Source organism: Theropithecus gelada, chromosome 5 (genome assembly GCF_003255815.1).
Source record: "Theropithecus gelada isolate Dixy chromosome 5, Tgel_1.0, whole genome shotgun sequence".
NCBI classification, from domain to species: domain Eukaryota; kingdom Metazoa; phylum Chordata; class Mammalia; order Primates; family Cercopithecidae; genus Theropithecus; species Theropithecus gelada.
The window spans coordinates 96,567,572-96,591,966 of NC_037672.1; the positions used below are offsets into that span (position 1 = coordinate 96,567,572).

At 38.7% G+C, this 24,395-nt stretch overlaps 1 pseudogene; it reads right to left on the reverse strand.

The window, feature by feature from the left end:
• Positions 1–15,316: 15,316 nt before the first annotated feature.
• Positions 15,317–19,032, reverse strand: LOC112624341 (annotated as a pseudogene).
• Between the last annotated feature and the right edge of the window lie 5,363 nt (positions 19,033–24,395).

A 24,395-nucleotide genomic window follows, 5' to 3' on the forward strand; every position in this document is an offset into this window, starting at 1 on the left:
TTAACTAGTGAGAGATGTTTAGAAATCATTATGATTACTCTGATTTGATCATTACACATTGTATGTGTGTACTGAGGTATCATAGGTACTTCACACAATATGTACAATTCTTTCTGTACATATTAAAATTAAAAATAAAAATGAATAAATAAAATTATTTTAAATAATAACTAAAAATAAAAAGAAACAAAAATACATCATTATGAATTTGGTAATTTTTGATAGTGCTTTTTCTTATTTTACATATCTTGAAGCTTGATATTACGTGCATGTAAGTATTCTGTGTTCCATGTGTTTTAGGAAATTTAACAACATATTTTTACTATCTTTCCCTGGCAGTGTGTTTTCATTATCTACATTATTTCTTTTAATAGTCCCCTAGTATTCCACCATCTCTTAAATATTTCAGTTCTATTAAACTTTTTGAAAGCATAATTTATACTCTTTGTTTCTACTTTTTCACTAACTACGTTTCACTCAGCTCATTTGATTTCCATCTCTTTGTTCTATTGAAACTGTTTTCCCCAATGCAATGCATGCCTTTTTTTCAGTTTACTCTGATTGGAGCATCTACTGTGGCCAACTAACCCCTTATATTTCCTTAAGGTGCGTCTCCTGGTTACTATCTTGCATTCCCATTCTTTCTATTTGGATATGGTCTTTTTCCTTTTTGAATCTCTGTAGCACTCGTGTTTGCATAACTCTTCAGGCTTACACATAAATAGGCAAATGAAGCAAAGTAAGTTTTGCTTATTTTGTCTCATGTTCTGTTACTTGTGTCTTTTCTGACAACCTGTTTCCTACCTGTAGCCTCCTTAACTGTGGAGATTGTATTTTATTTACATTTCGTATCCTGAAGAGTATACTTCAGAGCCCCCCCAAAATACTAGGTGATTACTAAATGCTGGTCAAATTGAATAATGACCTTGGAAACACAATCGGTACTAACCCTCTTTTCTGAATGCTTGGTATCTGTCTTTTTTTGGTCTTTGCTTCTGTGCTGCACTTTGATAAACTTTTTGAAGTTAAGGATGGTCTTTTCCTTTCTATAAATATCAAAGGACCTGCTGAGAATTGTTTTGAGAGGAGAAGGGAGAAGAGGTATCAGAATAGTAAATCCTGGGCATTTGAATGTGAGGGCTTCTTCTAAAGGTTAAAAAAAAAATCATGGATTCTTCTTATGAGAATGGTTTTACCTTTTGTGACTTTTCATTTGTGGGCTTCTAGATGTTTTCAAAATTCCCAGTGTTATATATACCTTTAGAAATATAATTTCTCTCCCATTATATTAGCATAAATAATATTTTATAATATTCCATCATTCTCAACTTGAATACCCAAATAGCACATTTGAAGCCCAAGATGTTTCAAATTGAACTCATTGGGTTTCTGCACCAACCATTCCTTTTTTTTTTTTTTGAGACAGAGTCTCGCTCTGTCACCCAGGCTGGAGTGCAGTGGCGTGATCTCAGCTCACTGCAAGCTCCACCTCCCAGGTTCACGCCATTCTCCTGCCTCAGCTTCCCGGGTAGCTGGGACTACAGGGGCCCGCCACCAAGCCTGGCTAATTTTTTTTTTTTTTTTTGTATTTTTAGTAGAGACAAGGTTTCACCATGTGTTAGCCAGGACGGTCTTGAACTCCTGACCTCGTGATCTGCCCGCCTTGGCCTCCCAAAGTGCTGGGATTACAGGCGTGAGTCACTGCACCCGGCTTCCTTTCTCCTTATTTTTAAAATAATTGTTTATTTTCTACATGTAAGGACATCTCTCCTAGATTCTGAAACACTTCCCTTTTCATTTTAAAATCTCTGTAATCAGTTGCTTCTTACTATCAATGGCATGTCATAGTTTAATTGGAAGCATTTTTCTTTCACAATGGTTCATAAAATTATGGTGTACCTGACAATTGATGTCTTAGCCCTGATAAGGTAGAGTAGTTGTAAAAATGTATAGATTGCAATTCCTCAGCATTTCACCCATTTGTCTTTTTTTTTTTGACAGAGTCTTGCTCTGTCTCTCAGGCTGGGGTGCAATGGTGCTATCTCAGCTTACTGCAACCTGCACTTCCAGGGTTCAAGCGATTCTCCTGCCTCAGCCTCCGAGTAGCTGGGATTACAGGTGTCCACCACCACGCCCAGCTAATTTTTGTATTTTTAGTAGAGATGGGGTTTCACCATGTTGGCCAGACAGGTCTCGAACTCTTGACCTCAGGTAATCTGCCCACCTCGGCCTCCCAAAGTGCTGGGATTACAGGCGAGTCACCATGCCTGGCCCATTTGTCTTTTTCTGCCTACACTTCTACATTGTGGTTCATTTCCTCACTATTTCTTCCTGTTTTGAAACAATTGAGATAACATTTACTTAACATAAAATTTACCATTTTAACCATTTCAAGGTATACAACTTAATGTTTTCAAAATATATTCACAATGTTATGCAACTATCACCACTACTAGTTCTAGAACATTTCTTTTTTTTTCTTTTTTTTTTGAGATGGAGTTTCGCTTTGTCACTGGGGCTGGAGTGCAGTGGTGTGATCTCGGCTCACTGCAGCCTCTGCCTCCTGCGTTCAAGTGATTCTCGTGCTTCAGTCTCCCGAGCAGCTGAGACTACAGGCACGCACCACCACACCTGGGTAACTTCTGTATTTTTAGTAGAGACGGGGTTTCGTCATGTTGGGGTTTCGTCATGGCTGGCCTTGATCTCCTGACCTCAGGTGATCTCCTCGCCTCGGCCTCCCAAAGTGCTGGGATTACAGGCATGAGCTACCACGCCTGGCCAGAACATTTCAGTCACCCAAAAGAGGCCACATATGTGCTAATTTCTCCTTCCATTTAGCTTCTGGCAACCACTAATCTATTTTCTGTTTCTATTGATTGGCTATTCTGGACATTCCTTGAAAGGGAGTAATAATGCTGGAGAGTGCTGAAAATGCTGAAATGCTAAAAAGTGGTGGACATGTTAGGGCAGCAGGAGCCTAGGAGAGCCAGAGTAACAACATTTTCAAATAAGCTCTATCTTAAAACTAGCAAGGCATATTCCTTGCCAGTCATGACCTATGGTCCTAAGATGTTTACCACTAAGGAAGCGCTTGGTAATGCCTGCAAGGACAAACTCCTACAACAGAAAAGTCCAGATGTCACAGCACCCATAACAATATATGCTTTCAAGATAAAGTTATGCTTCGATGGACTTACACACTAAGATATCAAGGATAGTTTTCTTTAAATCAATAGAATAATACATTTAGTCATGCTGTCAGCCCACCTGCACATAGGCACAGCCGGTTTAATCTTTACGTAGGAAAGACCTTTTATAAGAAAAACTTAAAGACAGTACATTCCTCTGCTTGCATTTTGAGGATGCTCTACTGGGTCACATAGTGGCTTTCAGTAAACTATCTCTTCTCACAGAACTCTGAGACTCACCTTGAATTCCTTCCTGTGTGAGATCCAAGAACCTTTTCTTGGGGTGTGGATCTTGAAAAGACCCCTTTCTAGCATCATCTTCTGGGGACACCATAAAGGGACCTTAAGATGAGAGGAAATTCAGTCTGCACAGCCCTCATTGTCCCCTCTGGTTAGCTGGGTCCATCTTGGTGTCCTCTATTAGGTTTAGGCAAAGCCGATATTCAGGTTAGAGTCTGAGCCCATGAGGTTAGAGTCCCTGGGGTATAATAAAAATGGAAGTAGCCTTGCAAGATCTTTGCCACTATGTGCTTTGTATTAATCCACCTGGTCCCCTTTGCCAGGTGTGGAAAAGCTATAGTTCTCATGATTTTCCAGCTTGATGCCTTTGCTTTACTGCAGCTCTATGCTGGCCTTGTATGGCTGGCCCAGAGGTTCACTACTTTCACTTTTCATGCTTGCCATCTGATTACCACATCTGAAGTTCTCTGTTTCTCTCTTTTCTTTCTTCCTGCTTTGAATCTGCTGTTATTAGGCTAGTGGTGCTGAGATAAAACTTATTGTTCAAAGTTACTTGGAGATTTTTTTTTCTTGTACAGTTCAACCAGTTCTGGCTAAAATGTAAACATTAGAAACTCATTTGAAACTGAAGAAAAAAAAAGGTGAAAAAGCCCTTTTTAAAAAAACCAAACCCCCGCCAAAGACCTCTTTACCCAAAGTTTTGGTTTACATCTTTCCTTGGATTGCTTGTTGGATGTCTGGGTGATTTCCAATTAAGAAAGTTTATGATATGGGAAAACAGGTTTCTAAAATTGTGGAATGATTTTATTTATAAAATGCTAACATCGGACAAATAGTTCAGGATTTCCTGCTTCCTAAGTTTCTGGATTCATGGATGAGTGGTGCCCTTTGTTGTCCCTTCTCTTCCCTTTCTTGTCCCTTTTCCTTTTTGCACTCTGCTTAGCCTTCTGAACCCAAGGAGACACAGAGATACCCATGTTCTTTTTATTCCCCAGGGATTGGGGGTTAGGGGTCCCTGGTTGTTGGATCCTTTGGGCCATGTCTGCTGAGGAGCCTGGAGTTATGGGATCCTCCAGGTCGGCTGCCACCCTGTTGGACAGAGTTTTTCAACCTTTAGGGGTCTAGGGTTGCAATGTCTCCCTGACGGATAAAGTGTTTGAGGTACGAGAGATATTTGTCAGCACCTACTGCTTCTTGGTCCCCCTTGTCCCCTTTTTCTGTTGAATACTTGCTGTCTGTGCCTTACTTGTGATGGATGTCGACCTATGTTTGCATGCCTTGAAGTTAATAGCTATTGTTTTCTTTCTGGTCTTAATGATTTTTGTTCTTTGGGCTATTTAATTTGGCATCTCTCTGGATAGCATTGGAGAGGAGAGCCTCCTGGGATCTAGTCTTATTGAGAAAAATAATCATTTTGTCAAATTCAGAAGTTATCTAAAGGTCAACTCAAATTATGAACTTAAAAACGATTACTTATGAAACAAAGTGAAAAAGAACCAGTAAGTAGGAGAGAGAGAGAAACATAAAGTTATGAAGATGTATTTTTTGGTAAGTCAGGTTATCAAAAAAAGAGAATATTTTGCATGAAAAAGGATCTTGTATGGTAAATTTCTGTCCTAAAATAAAATGACTGATTAAGAAAAAGGGAAGTTTAGGACAAGTCAGAAAGTCCAAGCTTGTTGTAGGTGGTCTGTATAAGTTGTGATAAGCTTTGTGAAGGGGAATTTTTGAAAGGAATTTTGTATGTGATTAAGTTGGTTATAATTAAAAGGAAATAATTTATAATAGTCTTTCTAGGATTAGACCCCTGTGTTAAAACAAGATTTTCTTAGGGTGTTGATTTGCTCTTAATGAAATTGCAAGAAATTTTTACTTTTAATTTTATAATCTATTTCTTTAAAAAATCTCTCAATCATATCTCAGTTCAACTTTTCTGTGTCCTGCTGCTTTCAGCTTTTTCTCCCCTTGAGAAAGCCTGAGATAATAACTCTCTCCTTCAGCATTTTTGTTAGCTCCTGTAAATTTTTTCTTCCAGTTCCAACTGTTGTTGTGGCCTAATGCTAAAATGTTTTATGTTGCAAGTTTAGAGAAGCAATGCTTTCCTCCAGTATAATTTTATTTTGTACTGTTGGCTTTTCTTGATATGTCTAAATTTTCAATGTAATCAGAAAACTCATGCTCTTCCCAAGAAGCATTTCCCCACTCTACTGATAACCTTGAACACACCTGTGTCTTTCTTAAATTCAAGCAGTTTTTTTCCCATCAAGTTTGACTTCCAGACTATCTAAGTGGGCTTCTCACAAGGAGAAGCAGTCATATTGCAGAAGTTTTTTTCGATGTTTTGGTAACTGACTTAAGAAACAGGATTTTGCAATTCCTGTGTCTTTATTAGGTTTTCAATTGCTTTTTTAAAACTTGGATTTAAAAGGGCTAAAGTTTTTACATCCATATGGCTTTCTGTGTTCTCTTTAAAGTCTTTTAATTACTACTTTGGTTAAATGAGTAACTATTATTTTACAGTGACCTGTGCATCTGTTTTTATCAAATGTTTTAAGCCTTCATCATTTTTAACAAACATCTGTAAAATTAAACCCTAAATGAAGTCCGACTAATTGCTGGGGATTATTAAAGCTATAAAAATTAATCGCACAAAGTTATAAAATCTTTTTACAGCTTCCCGTCATGTCATGGACTTCATTATCACCATCTCTAGCTCCCTTGTAAAAGGTTCTTATCAGGTACTATTAATCAATCCTGTGCTATTAAGTTACAGGGCTTTGACTCCTGAGAACACATATGTTATCTAAAGAAGGCACTGACTCATGCAAGTATGTGACATCAAACTCAAGTTAACCAAAGCCTTGTCTCTGGACCTGGCAAAGGCAACCATCAGAGTAAACAGCTTTCATGAAACACAGGGACAGGCCTTTGTTAACAACCATTAAGATTTAGTTAATAATTTTGTCTTTACCTGAAATCATCCTTATGTTTTGTTTTACCTCCAGAACTTAAAACTATTAAATCCCACCAGGCCCAGAGACTATCACATGAGATTGTAAAGGCTGGTTTTGAGGAGTAAAATTAATTCAGACCCTCCAAATCAAGGATGGTACACAGATTCCTAAATAGCTGAACAAAATGCTATGATTTGTATAGCTAATTGCTAAAAGCCAAGATTGCAGTAGGTTGATGCATAGAATTTATAGATAAGTCAATTTTTGTAACCTTACTTTTTGGCTTTTGGTTTTTGGGATTTATTTTGCTTAAAAGAGGTTTTAAGGTTAATGAGTGTCTACCCACTTCCATTCCCACCTGGCCTAGTGCATTTAGTTGGCTATCAGTCTTTTGACTCTAAGTCCCCTAGCCATAGAGTTTCCACCAAGGGCCATGATGGATCTGGGATAGATAACACACCTTTGGGACATGTTAACACACATGCAGCATCAATATGGGACAAAATAAAAGCTTGGGATACCTTGACAAAAAGGATGGAATATAAATGTAAAAAAATAAAATAAAATCCTAAGAACCCCAACAGAATGGACTCCTCTCTTGACAAAAAGAAATAATAATAATAATTTAAAAAACATTTAAAGTGTAGTTTAGGCCATGAAGGGAAGCTGGGGGTCACGTATGTCTCACTATACATCTCCCCCAGCCCTCTCCCAGAATTCAGGCACAACCAACCAGCATTAACATTAAAATTGTGATCATAAGATTGACAGAACAGACTCTTCCTTTTAAAATAGTGATCATAAGATTGACAGAACAGACTTTTTTAGGTTTTTATTTATTTATTTATTTTTAAAATTTGGATAGTTTTTGGGGAAGTGGTGGTTTTTGGTTCCATGGATAAGTTCTTTAGTGACAATTTCTGAGTTTTGGTGTACCCATCACCCAAGCAGTATAGAGTGTACCCATATGTAGTCTTTGATCCCTCAACCCCCTTTCACCCTTCCTCCCAAATCCCCAAAGTCTTTCTAATGCCTTTGAGTCCTCATAGCTTAGCTCCCACTTATCAATGAGGACACACAATATTTGGTTTTCCATTCCTGAGTTACTTCATTTAGAATAATGGCCTCCAACTCCATCCAAGTTGTTGCAAGGGTCATTATTTCATTTTGTTTTATGGCTGAGTAGTATTCCATGGTGTATATGTGCTACATTTTCTTTACCCACTTGTTGGCTGATGGGCACTTAGGTTGGTTCCATATCTTTGCAATTGTGAATTGTGCTGCTATAAACATGTGTGTGCATATGTCTTTCTCACTACTGACTTTTTTCCCTTTGGGTACTGGGATTGCTGGATTGAATGGTAGTTCTACTTTTAGTTCTTTAAGGAATCTGTACACTGTTTTATATAGTGGTGGTAGTAGTTTATATTCCCACCAACAGTGTAAAAGTGTTCCCTTTTCACCACATCCACACCAACATTTATTACTTTTTGATTTTTAAATTATGGCCATTCTTACAGGAGTAAGGTGGTATCTCATTGTGTTTTAAAAAATTTTTATTTATTATTATTATTGTTATTATTCTTATTCTTATTCTTATTTTTGAGACGGAGTCTCACTCTGTCACCCAGGCTGGAGTGCTGTGGCGTGATCTCAGCTTACTGCAACCTCCACCTCCTGCGTTCAAGCGATTCTCCTGCCTCAGCCTCTCGAGTAGCTGGGACTACAGGTGTGTGCCACCACACTCAGCTGATTTTTGTATTTTTAGTAGAGATGGGATTTCAGCATGTTGGCCAGGCTGGTCTTGAACTCCTGACCTCAGGTGATCCACCTGCCGTGGCCTCCCAAAGTGCTGGGATTACAGGTGTGAGCCACTGTGCCTGACCAGAAAACATTCTTTATGGCAATAAGATGTCAAATTATGAACAGGATCTAAGACCATGCCAGGTAAGGGTTAAGTCTCCATCCCAAGGTAAACAATGTTATACGTTACATGCACGTTCGTTCAATATACATGCATTAGGACCACGTCCATAGATATTCATAGCTCCCCTGTTCAATGAGGGGACTTAGTCTTATTAAAAACTTGGAAAGAGGAAATTCCTCAAAGATTAATTACAACCCAAATGGAAGGGCCCCTATCAGGTTATTTTTAAGCACCCCCACTGCTGTTAAACTTCAGCTGAATGACTAGCTGTCTACACATGTCCAAAATTAAACCTGTTTCTTATGATTCCCTGCAGGCACCTGAGAAAATCACCACAACCCACACTTGTGAACCCCTAGAAGACCTAAAGCTGTGGTTTTACAAATAAACAGATAAGTAACATTCCTATTCTTTCCTATAGGTACTCAATCTTCTTAACAACTCCCATCCCACACAGGTTTGCATCCCCAACAGATACCTATGGCTATGTGGTCACCCATTCGATCAACCTATAAAAGACTTGTCTCTCATTTGAGATTGTGAAACCCATGGTTATCAGTGTATATGAAAATGTTTGGTTCAGGGGTCAATGTACAATATGACAAGCAAAGTCCTCTAATATACAGTTACATAACATCACTCACCTGAGAGCTAAGTGGTCAATTGGCCTTATATTGGCTGGAGTTGGAGCCCCAGAGGGAAAATTTGCTTATTATTAGGCAACTCTTCGAAACTTTACTTCTTCATTTCTAAACACTGTCTCATAAAATGGGGGATGCTTTAGATGAATTAAGATTAGCACTAGATTACTTATTGGTTGAAAAGTAGCACTAGATTACTTATTGGTTGAACAAGGAGGAGTGTGCACCAAAATCAATATAACCTGCTGCAGTTATGTAAACACCTCAGCTCACATGGAAGAAGATATATAGAAAATACATGAATAAGCTGTGTGGTTGCATAAATATAACCAAGGCACCAATCCCAACTGTATCTGGTCAGCCATTAGAAGCACCCTCCTGAGTCTCACTTGGTTGTTGCCCTTCCTAGGGCCTTTGATAGTTATCTTATTATTAATCTTTGGCCCTTGGTTGTTTAAATTCTTGGTAAAGTTTGTGTGTTTTAGATTACAACAATTCCACATAAAGATGATACTGACACAAAGCTTCCAATCCATCCCATCTTCTGACCCGGGAAATAAAGACACCCTGCCTTTAGGCCTCAGAGATCAGGCATCTAGAGATTTTTACTCCTCCAATACTTGGCAGGGTCTATGTCCGTAGACTCATCAGGATACCATGTAAATGAGGACCTCCCTTGGTACCCCAGAGACCAACTGTAGACCCTTATGAGAAAATCCTGTCCCAAAAATGAACATCCACTGTCAGCAGGAAGAAGTTACAGAAGACCAGCCTTTGCCCTTCATCTCCCCTTACGATTAAGGGTCCTCTTGTAAGCAGAGTGGGGAATGTTAGGAAAGCAGGCGCCTAGGTGATCCAGAGTGTCACCATTTTAAAACAAACTCCCCCTGAAAACTAGCAAGGCATCTGTACACATCCGTTTAGCAAGTATATCCTTATGTAACTGGAAGAAAGAGTGTTATTTTAGAATATGCCTATAATTTGTAATAATTGGCCAAGGGAAAAAAAGCTCACATTGGTGTAGGGAAAGTGCCCTAATGGTCATGGCTAATAATGTGGGATGGTGGTTCTGGTCAGTGATTTGAGGGAAGGGATGTAGATAATATATTGTTGTAAGTAATAAAAACAAAAAAATTGTTGTAAGTAATACAAATAAAATAATATTGTTGTAAGTAATAAAGTAGGAGAAATATTTGGTCTTTTGCTTTTGGGTTGGTGCAACAGTAGTACCATTACTTGGAGGAGAACATAGAGAAGGCAAGAATAGGCTTGAATAAGGTGAGTGAGAAGAGAGAAATATTTCATAAGTGGAGATGGCCAGGGAACACCAGGGCAGCAGAATCTAACTCTGAATTTAATGCTGTTGTCTGTTCATATTGTACTACACTGTAATCTCCCTATCTTTCCTAAACCATTGGCAAAGTCTGCTATCCACGAGGGCCTTGGGTCGGTAGTGCTTTGGGAAATACCAGAAGAGGGAAAGTACGGCAAATGTGCAGTGTCACAGATGACAGGAGGAAAGCTGGCCAGTGGGATGGATGATTAAAAAAAAATTTCAGTGGGAGTCGGAATTCAGACCATGTAAATGGTCTGAATTAAGAAAATTTCAAGAGATAAAAAATGTTTCTAGTGAGCCAAAGTGAAAGCTCTTCATGAAGATTTCTTTATAGAGGCTCTCTAGTGCTTGTCCTCATTTCCTGAAATCTCATGTGTATCTGACTCTCCTGGTGCCTGCCTCAGACATTCACTGTGGCAATTATATGAGCAGCTTGGAGAATCCTAATTCCAGTGGTCTCACTCCCTGGATCTACTTTCTCTTAAAAATCATTCCCCTACGTTTCTGTCACTTGGTGGAAGCTTAGTAGATAGCTCCACATCTCCAGCCAGAACAGCACTAGAATTTCAGGACTAGGGCCATAGAGTCTGATATTAAATTCTATCTATCTATCTATCTATCTATCTATCTATCTATCTATCTAATCTTTTACAGAACAATTTGTGGGATAGTAGCTTTGGGGTCCTAGATCTGGGATGGGCCTGGTCCTCCATACTAGTTCTCCTGGGTGATATTTCTGTTAGTTTGAATAGTAATCACACTTTTATTACTGTTTCATCTTTTTTTTCACTCTTAGACTGATTTTTTCATGTGTATAAAACATACACACACCTACATTTCAAGGATAAACATTAATCCTCGAAAAATATGTGGTCTAAAACTATATTGAGGAGAGAAAGAGAGGACACTTTAATTGCCACATGATTAACACGAGGTCACCACACAGCTTTCACAAATCTACAACTCATTCTATTTAGGCTGAGCCAAGTTCTCCTTTAGGTCAGCCAGAGCACAAATAATGGAACAATTTGACTCTTCAATGACAGATCTCTGATTTCCAGAAAAGAGACTTTGAAGTACCCAATTCTAGTAAACATGCAATTAAATTTCCAGCTAAATGACCTTTGCTCCTGTAGTCTTCATCTTGGGGAAGGGAAAGAAGAAGGCTTATTCTGTTTAGTTTGATTTTTATAATAGGGTTTGTCTCTGTTATAATTCTTGTTTGATATTTAAAATGTTAGCTAAGAGAAAACTTCTGTTTGGTTTTATTTAGTGGGAAGAAACGAATCCTCACTGAGTGCTTATTTAGTTAACATCAGGCACGTTATACACATAGTCAATTTAATCCTGACCACAACCCTGTGAGGTGAGTATTATGTACCATATTAACAAACAAGACAACATGCTTACCCTGTTTGATCCTTTCAGTGTTTGTCAGGGAAGCAGAGGTTTGATTTGAAGTCTGTTTGATTACGAAGTCCATGTTTGCTGTCAAGTTGCTGATCTTGAAAGTTTTAGGCTGTTTGATGAAATTTGGGCTTTGTAGTCTCCGCTCTCTTGCTGTTATCTATAAATAGAACTTGGAGAAATTGTTCAGTTTTATGTTTGAGAGATTGTTTACATTTGAGATTTTGTACTTTTTATTGTTGTAAAGTTAATAGTTACTCTATGGGATTACTACTCTAGGTCATAGTTAGAATGCAGGAAAAATATTTTTTCATCGTTGGATGAGTATCTGTAAGTCAACAATTCACACTAATATAATTATTTGAGTATTGAGATACCAGACAAATATAACTTTTCTGTGTTATTCAGATTTTATCTTTAACATTACCTCTTCAAGGTCAGCCTCCCTAAATCTCTCAGACTAGGTCAGGGACCCTCTGTTACAAGCCACCTATACTTTTCATTCATAGTACTTTAAACTTTTATTAATACTTTCAAAATTTGGTGGGCTCTCTTTTATCTCAGTTTCATCTTGCGATTTCTCTAGGATGAATATAGCATGCAAGACTGAAGTGCACTTGCAGAATAGCAGGGAAACATTCACAGAATGGACCTGAGCTGCCCTGAGGCAGGGTCAGCATAATGGGTTATTCCTCAAGAAAATGAAGATCAGAGACTGGAAGATAATGCGGAAAGAGACACTGAGTTGTCAAACATCGCGTATGTTTTATTGAATATTAATGAAATACAAAATGAGTGATTTATGTAAGCACCTTCACATTCTGCTAATGGTAGAAACAAAGCACAGTCATCAAATCAAATAATAAAAACCTAAAAGCCAGAGAACACAGCTCTAAAGACAATGAATGCCATATTTTCTAAAAGGCTTAGTATAAATATAAAAATATGTAAGTATTTTATACACACACATTGCTATTTTAGTATTTACAGTTTACCTTAGGACTATACTTTCAGAGTTCATTTCTACAGTTTGTTACAGCTTACCTCAATAACTAAAATCTGCTTTCCAATCTAAAATAAGTCTACCTTTTCATTCTGGCTTGGAACAGCCCATAATCTTTTTCTTAATCAATTTGTAATAATCTATTATTTTGTGTGTTTATGTGTTTAATGTCGATTCCCCTTATGAGACTGTAAGCTCTGTGAAGGTAAGGACCATGTCTGTTCTGTTCAAATCATGTACACAGTGCCTGCCTACCAATAATGCCTGAACTACGGTCATTTTATAGACTACTTGTTTACTGAATGTTGAGTGACTAGGGCCAGGAATGTCTGCACACTGAGCCAGCTTGAAATAATGACAGGATAAATTTGGCCTCTGTAGCATGAATGTAAATGTTGCTTAAAAACCTTTCTTGTTGGCCGGGCGCAGTGGCTCATGCCTGTAATCCCAGCACTTTGGGAGGCCGACACGGGCGGATCAGGAGATCAGGAGAATGAGACCATCCTGGCTAACACGGTGAAACCCTGTCTCTACTAAAAATACAAAACATTAGCCGGCCTGGTGGCGGGTGCCTGTAGTCCCAGCTAGTCGGAAGGCTGAGGCAGGAGAATGGCGTGAATCCGGGAGGCAGAGCTTACAGTGAGCCGAGATTGCACCACTGCACTCCAGCCTGGGCGGCAGAGTGAGACTCTGTCTCCAACAACAACAACAATAACAACTACAACAACAGACAATAACCCCTTGTTAAAAATCCTTTCCTTTAATCTTAGATCTGCATCTAGTCATTGTACGTTTTACAGATCCATGGATGATTCTGGGTTTAGTTCTTTGTGAGACTGCCAGAAACTCCAGAGGCTGGGTCAGTGCATAAAGAGAGGCCATTGGAGAGAACGTCTGCTGGATTGCTGAAGACAATTGCTACTGAGAATAGATCGTAACTTAGGAAGAAACAACTCAGTACCAAAAGAATAATTGGAGCCCTTCTGGAAAAACCTAATAAGGTACCTCAAGACTTGTAGATGCTAGATAAAAATAGCATGAGCATGCTGTTGGAGAGTTTTAAAGGCCTAATTTTTTAGTTAATTGTTTTTTAATATTACATAAATAACATTTGTTATAGATGTAAGTTAGGGTGGTTTTAATCCATCTTTCCCCAGGTAAATAACTGTGTATAATTATCTTTTGATAATGGCCAGCACGTCTTTACATTCCTCAGGTTTTCTCTTCCAGATATATGTGCTATCTCTTGGTCTACAGATGGCATTCTATCTATCAGGATACCATGAAAAAAAAATCTGGGATATTGGAAAGGGCACATTTTTTTTTTAGGTCATCAGGGTGCTCTATGCAAACCATGGTTGAATACTTGAAGATGTCGAGTAGCTGCTTGAAGATTTCCTGATAAAGAGCTACCCAGCACCATGTTCTGCCAGCAGTAATAGGTACTTGGATTTTCACTCTTCAGATTTAGCTCCTTCTTCTTTTGTCAAACAGAGATGCAATTGCTTCCTGGTCCTAGAGTCTCTCCATTGGCCTCAACTTTCTAATTGTTATCTCCCCAGAGATAATATGAGTTATAATCTTCCCAAAGATGTTAGATGTCTAGAATCATTTCCAGAATGCTCCCCAGACCATCATAAAAATAAAGCACCTGCTGATTCCCCCCAGGACTCAAGTCATGCCTGTTTATGTATCTTCCATTCAATTTGCAGCATATGTGTGGTTTAGGACAGTCTTTCTTGAGTGATCCATAGTGAAGGATGACTTTTTGTTTGTTTTATTTTCAGTGTATTGTGGACTGGTACTTTGTATAAAATATAATAAAGTTAGTTGTTAGAAATGTAAAATCGTAAATAAAAACAGACATACAAAATACAAACCACGTTTCTTATTAGTAGATTCAAAAGACAAAATTACTCTGCCAATGTGCTAGTTTCTTTTTTGACATTTAAAATTCAGATTAGACTTTATTTAAGCCAGGCGTGGTGGCTCATGCCTGTAATCCCAGCACTTTGGGAGGCTGAGACGGGCAGATCACGAGGTCAGGAGATCGAGACCATCCTGGCTAACACGGTGAAACCCCGTCTCTACTAAAAATACAAAAAATTAGCTGGGCGTGGTGGCGGGCGCCTGTAGTCCCAGCTACTCGGGAGGCTGAGGCAGGAGAATGGCGTAAACCCGGGAGGCGGAGCTTGCAGTGAGCCGAGATCATGCCACTGCACTCCAGCCTGGGTGACAGAGCGAGACTCCGTCTCAAAACAAAACAAAAGAAAAAAACCCCCCAAAAACACCCAACACTTTATTTAAATCAGAAACACAATTCTTAAAATTGCATTTAGAGTCAAGATCCCTTTTATAACCCTCCTGTTATAAAAATCAGAAGGAATATTTGTAAGTAAAGCAGATATCTCTCTAGGTTAATGAGACCAGATTTGACTTTGGATTTTTTACTTTAAACAGATTCTAGAAGATAGAGGAAAAAATATGTTATATACAGAAAACAGTATCTACCTGTGTATTCAGAGGCATAAATTTATTGATAGAAATGATTTCAGTACACGCTGGAATCTCAGAAGCAATTTTCAGAGCTTAGTTTTATTTTCTTGGATTTTAAGAATTTCTAAAATCCTTTTTCATCTTCAATTTTGGGAGCCAAATAATACTTTAAATGTTCCATATCCAGCAGTTTTATACTCTACAGCAAGGGGTGCATCTGCAGACGTACTGAGTGTTACTAGGAAGAGAGAGTGGAGTGCCTGTTAAAAAGAAATTTAAGTACCTTAGTGCAAAAGTTAGCTGAACTGGCCCATTCATCATTATGGCAACAGCCTCCTCTTCTTTATTGTGATTACTTGTTTGTGACAATGTTTCCATTTCCAAGTCCTCCATTTGCAGAAAATTTCACTCCATCTTTTGCACAGGAAATTATAACAGACTCTCCAATATGACTGAGATCTTGGCATATATGCACAAATTCACTAGAATGCATCTTTACTACACAGCTGTACTCTTGTTCTGGAATTTCAAGTTGCTCAGTATCTAAAATCATTAACTTCAATTCATAGTCAAAAAGTTCTCTTGATTTAGTGCTTCAAATTCTAACACCAAGAGGTCCATGGTACCTTCAGTCCTCCATGTAATGATGTCTTCACTGCCATTGTCATATTTTAGCATTTTGGACGTGTTGGTGAGGCTCATGGTTATGACTAGGTTGTGGTCACAGCGGTATGTGTTGAAGCCCTGGGCATGCAGGGTGAACTGCACCAAGGAAATGTGTGATACTTTCACGCTGTGTAGGTTCACCTGCTTGAACTATTGTCCCAGCAGGCCTATCTCTCACATTGAATAGGGCTGACTGTGCAACTAATAAGATGTTGTGGAGATGACAGTGTGTGACATCTGAGGCTAGGTCATAAAATACATTGTGACTTCTCACTGTTTCTGGAAGAAGTCAGCTTTCATATCACGAAGACACTCAAGCAGCACTTTGAAGAGGTCCAGGTGGTGAAACTGAAGACCTTCACAAACAGCCAGCACTAATTTGCCAACCAAATGACGGTCTTTGGAAAACAGATCCTCTGGCCTCAGGCAAGCCTTCAAAGACTACAGTCCCAGTCAGCCTTTTCACTGTAACCTCATGGTAAACCCTGCACTAGTACCGTCGAGCTGCTCCTGAATTCCTGACTCACAGAAACTGCAAGAGAATAAATGTGGTTGTTCTGGGACACTAGGTTTTGAGGTAATCTGCTACACAGCAATAGATGCAATGGATAACAAAGAGAAACCACTACATAAATCAATACATAACTTTCATCTGCGTGATAGGTGTTATGATAGCAGTAGAATACAAGGTGTGGTACAGGCAGAGTGGATCTGAAGTAGTAGCCTGTTGTCTTAGTCTGTTTTGTGCTGCTGTGATGGAATTTCACAGACTGGGTAATTTATAAAGAACAGAAATTTATTCTCTCACAGTTCTAGTGGCTGGCAGGTCTAAAATCAAGGAATGGTCAGGTTAGGGCTCAGTCTCTCTGCTTTCAAGATGATGCCTTGAACACTGCAACCTCCAGCGAGGAGAAACATTGTGTCCCCACATGGCACAAGAGCCGGAGAGGAAAGGAGACAAATGAGAATTGGGCTTACCCTTTTATAATAGCATTAATTAATTCGTGAAAGTGGAGACCTCATGAGCTAAACACCTCCTTTTAGGTTCTGTCTTCCAACACTGTTGCTTTGGAGATTAGACTTGCAACAAGTTAGCTGAACTGGCTCATTCATCTGTATGGCAACAGCCCCTTCTTTATTGTCATTACTTGTTTGTAACAATGTTGCCACATCCAAGTTCTCCACTTGCAGAAAATTTTACTCCGTCTTTTGCACAGGAAATTATAATTTTGGGGACATATTCAAACTATAGCATCTACCAAATTAGTAACTCTACCAAGGCAATGCTATGATTCAAGTTTTCACATTTTCCCCAAGCCTGCTATAAATTATTACTTGTTGATTACAAAATAATCAGCAAAATACAAGTATTTATTCCTTTGTACATGGAAGCAACCAAACAGTTTTTTTTTTGGTATGAAGGTCTACAAGTGATAATCTGTATTTATCTTCCTAGTTAAGTACAACTATAATCAGGGGCTCGACTCTTGAATTCATGTTTCTCTTTATTTTTCAATGTTGAGAAAGTAACCAACAATATATGTGGCCAAATAAAAAGCTTTCACATATAACATTTCAAAAATTTTTAATTCATTGATCCTCTCCTTCCCTCACCTCCAATAATTTTTTTAGTAAACTGGGATGCCTCCTCATTCACAGAATGGAGGACCTATGCTAGCATTTGGGTTACTTTGGTGTCAGTGTCAGCTCAGACCCTGCATCTGAGAGTTCTTTAAAGATATGAGTATTTCTGGCCAGGCGTGCTAGCACAGGCCTGTAATCCCAACACTTTGGGAGGCCAATTTGGGAGAATTGCTTAAGACTAGGGGTTCAAGACCAGCCTGGGCAAAATAGCAAGTTCCTGCCTCTACAGAAAAAAAAAAATAGCCAGTCTTTGTAGCAAGTGCCTGTGGTCCCAGCTACTTGGGAAGCTGAGGTAGAAGGACTGCTTGAGCCTGGGAGTTTGAGGTTGCAGTGAACTATGAATGTGCCACTGCACTCTAGCCTGGGTGACAGAGTGAGACCCTATCTCAAAAATAAATAAATAAATAAATAAATAAATAAATAAATAAAAGTATTTCCCCTTTCCCCATATATAGTAATACTGCTTTATCAGTCTAGGGAAGGTCTGAGGGAATTGATAGTGTGTACAATTACTGTGTGTTGGGTTCTTTCTGCAGAGGACCTAGCTTTGCTTCCATTGATGGCTCTGGATTTGAGAACTGGCTTAGGTTTGGAAACTGGATAGAGAGATTATAATTTTCTATTGTGGCAGCTGACATCAACCTTTGACTCATCCATTATTGATCTTCTTTTGGGTGTGGGTGAGGCAGTACCCTTATCCATCTTAGCTCTAGGCACACCATGATTTATTAACCATCACTACAGATCTCTGTATGTCACAGCCCGCTGGTTTCCATTCAACCTTTGTTATCTATTTGGATAATTACATCAATCTTGCTCTTGATGGCTAAGTGGTGCCTTCTGGCCTCTGCTGTTTCATAATCCTATCATCCCTGAATCCTAGGGGCTTCCCTACTGTTACCCCTAGTGTACAAAGCATAGACACTGCCAAGCCTCTCAGTGAGGCCAGTGCCCTTCATCCCCAGCCCTTGCACCACTTTGCGTTTCTTATTGCTTTAGTAAAAGGAGTGTCCCCTTTTGATTCTCTTGAGAAACACAGTCATCTTCTGGATTTTCAGGTCTTATATGACAAGTCCAGTTGAACATTCCCACCTCTCTGAGCCTCTTGACTCCTTCCTTAGCACTCTTCCAAAGCAGTTCTGGAATCTTCACCTGATTTGTTGTAGGCCATAATTTCCCGCCTCCGCCCACCCGCCCAATTTTAAAGGAGCTATCCCAGTAGCACAGAACTGATTCCAGATGTCTTTCTTGGGGTACTACTTCTTCAGTTGCAGGAGATTGCCCCGATTTCAACAACCTCTCCTTTATATTCTGCTCCCCTGGCCGAGCATGCTCATGATTGATATCTGATAAGCTTTTTCTATTCCCACAGGTACATATGAGTTGGGTCCTATAGTGATTTTTTGGTGAACTGTTTCCCTAGTCAAGCTGAGATTTGATTGTTGACCATATTTATTGGCCTAGAAACCATTTGGGGACACGAGGACATACCTTGAGGGGGATAACATCATCTTTTATTTTAAAAAACATTTTTTTATTTTTAATTTTTTATGAGTACATATTAGGTATACATATTTACGGGGTACCTGAGATATTTTGATACAGTCATACAATGTGTAATAGTCACCTCAAGGTAAATAGGGTATCTATCACCTCAGGCGTTTGTCATTTCTTTGTGTTAGGAACATTCAAGTTCCACTCTTTTGGTTATTTAAAAATATACAATAAGTTATTGTTGACTCTCCTGTTGTAGTTTCAAATATTAGATCTTATTCATTTTATCTAATTATATTTTTGAGCCTATTAACCATCTTGACATCCTCTGCTACCCTTTCCCACTACCCTTTCTAGCCACTGGCAACCATCATTCTACCCTCTATTTCCATGAGTTCAACTTTGGATTTGGTTTTTACCTGCCATGAATCAGTGAGAACATGTGAAATTTGTTTGTTTTGGTCCTGGCTTATTTCACCGAACATAATGTCTTCCAGTTTCATCTATGTTGTGGCAAATGACAAGACTTAATTCTTTTTTATGGCTGAATAGTACTCCATTGTATATATAATTTCCATTTTCTTTATCCATTCATCTGTTGATAGACACTTAGGTTGATTCCAAACCTTGGCTATATTAAATAGTGCCATAGTAAAAATGACAGTGCAGATATCTCTGGACTATATTGACTTCTTCGCATTTGTGTATATATCTAGCAGTTGGATTGTTGGATCACATGGTAGTTCTGTTTTGAGTATTTTAAGGAAACTCCATACTGTTCTCTATAGGGACTGTACTAATTTACATTGCTACCAACAGTGAAAAAGAGTTCCCCTTTCTCTACATCCTCAATAGAATTTGCTATTGTCTGTCCTTTGGATAAAAGCCAGGTCACTGAGGTGAGATGATATCTCATTGTACCTTTCATTTGCATTTTTCTGGTGATCAATATTGAGCACCTTTTTATATACCTGTTGGCAATCTTTATGTCTTATTTTAAGAAATGTATATTCAGACCTTTTGTTTATTTTATTATTTAATTTCTATTTTTTAAAAATATATTTTTATTTCCAGAGATTTTGGGGAACAAGTTGTTTTTGGTTACATGGATGAATTATATCATAGTGAATTCATTTTTTTTAAATGACAGCAAATTTCTTTTTTTTTTTTCTTTTTTTTTTTTTTTGAGACGGAGTCTTGGTCTGTCCCCCAGGCTGGAGTGCAGTGGCCGGATCTCAGCTCACTGCAAGCTCCGCCTCCCGGGTTCACACCATTCTCTGGCCTCAGCCTCCCGAGTAGCTGGGACTACAGGCGCCCGCCACCTCGCCCGGCTAGTTTTTTGTATTTCTTAATAGAGACGGGGTTTCACCGTGTTAGCCAGGATGGTCTCGATCTCCTGACCTCGTGATCCGCCCGTCTCGGCCTCCCAAAGTGCTGGGATTACAGGCTTGAGCCACCGCGCCCGGCCAAATGACAGCAAATTTCTTAAGGGAGTACAGGAATAAAAGAATGGAAACATGGGCTGTTCAACTGAATATACTTTTAGTTATTTCTTGATTATATGCTAAACAAGGGGTAGATTATTCATAGACTTCCCAAAAAAAGTGGGAAATTCCTGAAACTTAGGGTTTCTCCCTTTTTTGACCATTTAGTGTAACTTCCTGATGTTGCCATGGCATTTGTAAACTGTCATGGCACTGGTGGGAGTGTCTTTTTAGCATAGTAATGTATTATAATTAGTGTATAATGTGCAGTGAGGACAACCAGAGATCACTTTCAACACCATCTTGGTTTTGGTAGGTTTTGGCCAGCTTCTCAAAACAGCCTGTTTTATCATCAAGGTCTTTGTGACCTGCATATTGTATCAACCCTCCGTCTTATCCTGTGACTAAAAACACCTAACCTCCTGGGAATGCAGCCCTGTAGACCTTGGCCTTATTTTACACAGTGCCTATTCAGGATGGAATCTCTCAGGGTTGAGAATGGCAATCATCTGACCTATTTCCCCCGTCCCTTTTACAAGGGAACCCTTAATCCTAAGGGTTATTGAGGGACAAAGATCCATCTTCTGTAACTTCTTCTTTAGGCTGAATAGGGGCAATGATATTCTTGCCTAACTATTATGATCTCTTGTATTTGAGGTAGAGAGGAGCTCAGTCACAAGGCATCCATATGCTGAGGATCATTCATTACTCTGAATTCTGACAAAAGATGATATCTGGAAGATTAATAAGTGTTCAATTTAAGAAAACATTGAGTAAGCTTATCCTGCATTCCTACACAAAGAGTACAACAGCAATACATTCCACAACAGTACAGCAAAATAAGCAAAACTATCCCAAATAAACTAAACAAGAAGGCTTTCCATGAACTGAGCAACTGTTGAAACCAAGCTGACATGGGATTGCCAGCTAAATCCAATATGTGCTCAGAACTAGAATATTGATCCAGGTTTTTACATTACCCATCCCTCTTGTTTATTTTGAGCAGCAGCCAGAGATCACTGTTGGTTTATAGGAATAAGCAGAATCAGTCTAAAGTGCAGAGAAAAAACCTAAAAAACAACCGACGAGACTAGAATATATTATAATAACAGGTGTACCATAGTTTTTGAAACAAAACTTTTCCAGTTTTACTAAAGACAAACCATAATAGGACCAATTTGTTTGCAAAAATAAGGTTTAGTCTTATACTTTATACTTATAAAGTGCAGCAAGAAGAATTATTTGCCACATAGGGTTTTAAAATTAGCTTTGATGGAGCTTTGTTCCATAAAAGAAATATCAGATATGACTTTTTTATTTAAAGCAGAACCCAGCCATGGGTTTGTACTATCAAATTCCTATAATTTAAAGGTAAATTTCTCTCCCCTTCATATCCCAAGATAACCTGGGGCTCCTGGGTCTGTCAGAAAGTGACATTCTCTACTTGCCACAGGTCAGGAACACTGTACAGGGATTGTGTAGACAAGGTATGAGGTTAGTTTTCCCAAGCGGCTTTTATTGGCTCTATAAGTCAAGTTTGATTCCTTATGAGTCTCCAAGTTCATTATAGCACTCTGTATGCCTTTGTGTATTCATAGCTTAGCTTCCACTTATAAGTGAGAACATATGCTATTTGGTATTTCATTCCCGAGTTACTTCACTTAGAATAATGAATGGCCTCCAGCTCCATCCAAGTTGCTGCAAAAATAAATTATTTTGTTCCTTTTTATGTCTGAGTAGTATTCAACAGTGTGGAATCGTGAATGATCTGTTATATTTCTGTGGTGTTGATTGTCATGTTTCCAGTTTCATTTCTAATCGAAATTATTTGAATCTTCTCTCTCTTTTTCTTCATTAATCTAGATGGTCAATACATTTCATTTCTCTTTTCTCTTTTCTTTTTCTTTTTATTGTTATTATTATTTTTTTTAAGGCAGAGTTTCGTTCTGTCTCCCAGACTGGAGTGCAGTGGCATGATCTTGACTCACTGCAACCTCCCCTTCCAGGGTTCAAGCAATTCTCCTGCCTCAGCCTCCTGAGTAGCTGGGATTACAGGCACCGATCACCACACCTGGCTAATTTTTGCTTTTTTAGTAGAGATAGAGTTTTGCAATGTTGGCCAGGCTGGTCTCAAACTCCTGACCTCAGGTGATCTGCCCATCTTGGCCTTTCAGAGTGCTGGGATTACAGGCGTGAGCCACCGTGCCCAGCCAATTATGTTTATCTTTTCAAAGAACTAGTTTTTTGTTTCATTTATCTTTCATATTTTTTTTTTGTTTCAGTTTCACTCAGTTCTGTGCTGATCTTTGTTATTTCTTTTCTTCTGCTAGCTTTAGGTTCAGTTTGTTTATGTTTCTCTAGTTCCTTGAGGTGTGATGACAGGTTGTCAATTTGTGATCGTTTTGATGTAGGCATTTAGGGTGCTATAAATTTTCCTTTTAGCACTGCTTTTGCTGTATTTTAGAAGTTTTGAGAACTTGTGTCATTATTATCATTCATTTCAAAGAAGTTTTAAATTTTTATCTTAATTTCATTGTTAACTGAATATCATTCGGGGTAGATTTTTAAATTTCCATGTATTTGTAAATTTTTGGGTATTCCTTTTGTGGTTTGTTTCATTTTTAAAAATTTTATTATTATACTTTAAGTTCTAGGGTACATGTGCACAAGGTGCACGTTTGTTACATACGTATACATGTGCCATGTTGGTGTGCTGCACCCATTAACTCGTCATTTGCATTAGGTATATCTCCTAATGCTATGCCTCCCCCCTCCCCCCATCTCACGACTGTCCCTGGTGTGCGATGTTCCCCTTCCTGTGTCCAAGTGATCTCATTGTTCACTTCCCACCTATGAGTGAGAACATGCGGTGTTTGGTTTTCTGTCCTTGCAATAGTTTGCTGAGAATGATGGTTTCCAGCTGCATCCATGTCTCTACAAGGGACATGAACTCATCCTTTTTATGGCTGCATAGTATTCCATGGTGTATATGTGTCACATTTTCTTAATCCAGTCTATCATTGATGGACATTTGGGTTGGTTCCAAGTCTTTGCTGTTGTGAATAGTGCCACAATAAACATATGTGTGCATGTGTCTTTATAGCAGCATGATTTACAATCCTTTGGGTATATAACCAGTAGTGGGATGGCTGGGCCAAATGGTATCTCTAGTTCTAGAGCCTTGAGGAATGGCCACACTGTCTTCCACAATGGTTGAACTAGTTTACAGTCCCAACAACAGTGTAAAAGTGTTCCTATTTCTCCAAATCCTCTCCGGCACCTGTTGTTTCCTGACCTTTTAATGATCGCCATTCTAACTGGTGTGAGATGGTATCTCATTGTGGTTTTGATTTGCATTTCTCTGATGGCCAGTGATGATGAGCATTTTTTCATGTGTCTGTTGGCTGCATAAATGTCTTCTTTTGAGAAGTGTCTGTTCATATCCTTCACCCACTTTTTGATGGTTTTTTTTTTTTTCTTGTAAATTTGTTTAAGTTCTTTGTAGATTCTGGATATTACCCGTTTGTCAGATGAGTAGATTGCAAAAATTTTCTCTCATTCTGTAGGTTGCCTGTTCACTCTGATGGTAGTTTCTTTTGCTGTGCAGAAGCTCTTTAGTTTAATTATATTCCATTTGTCAATTTTGGCTTTTGTTGCCATTGCTTTTGGTGTTTTAGACATGAAGTCCTTGCCCATGCCTATGTCCTGAATGGTATTACCTAGGTTTTCTTCTAGGGTTTTTATGGTTTTTAGGTCTAACATTTAAGTCTATAATCCATCTTGAATTAATTTTTGTATAAGGAGTAAGGAAAGGATCCAGTTTCAGCTTTCTACTTATGGCTAGCCAATTTTCCCAGCACCATTTATTAAATAGGGAATCCTTTCCCGATTTCTTGTTTTTGTCAGGTTTGTCAA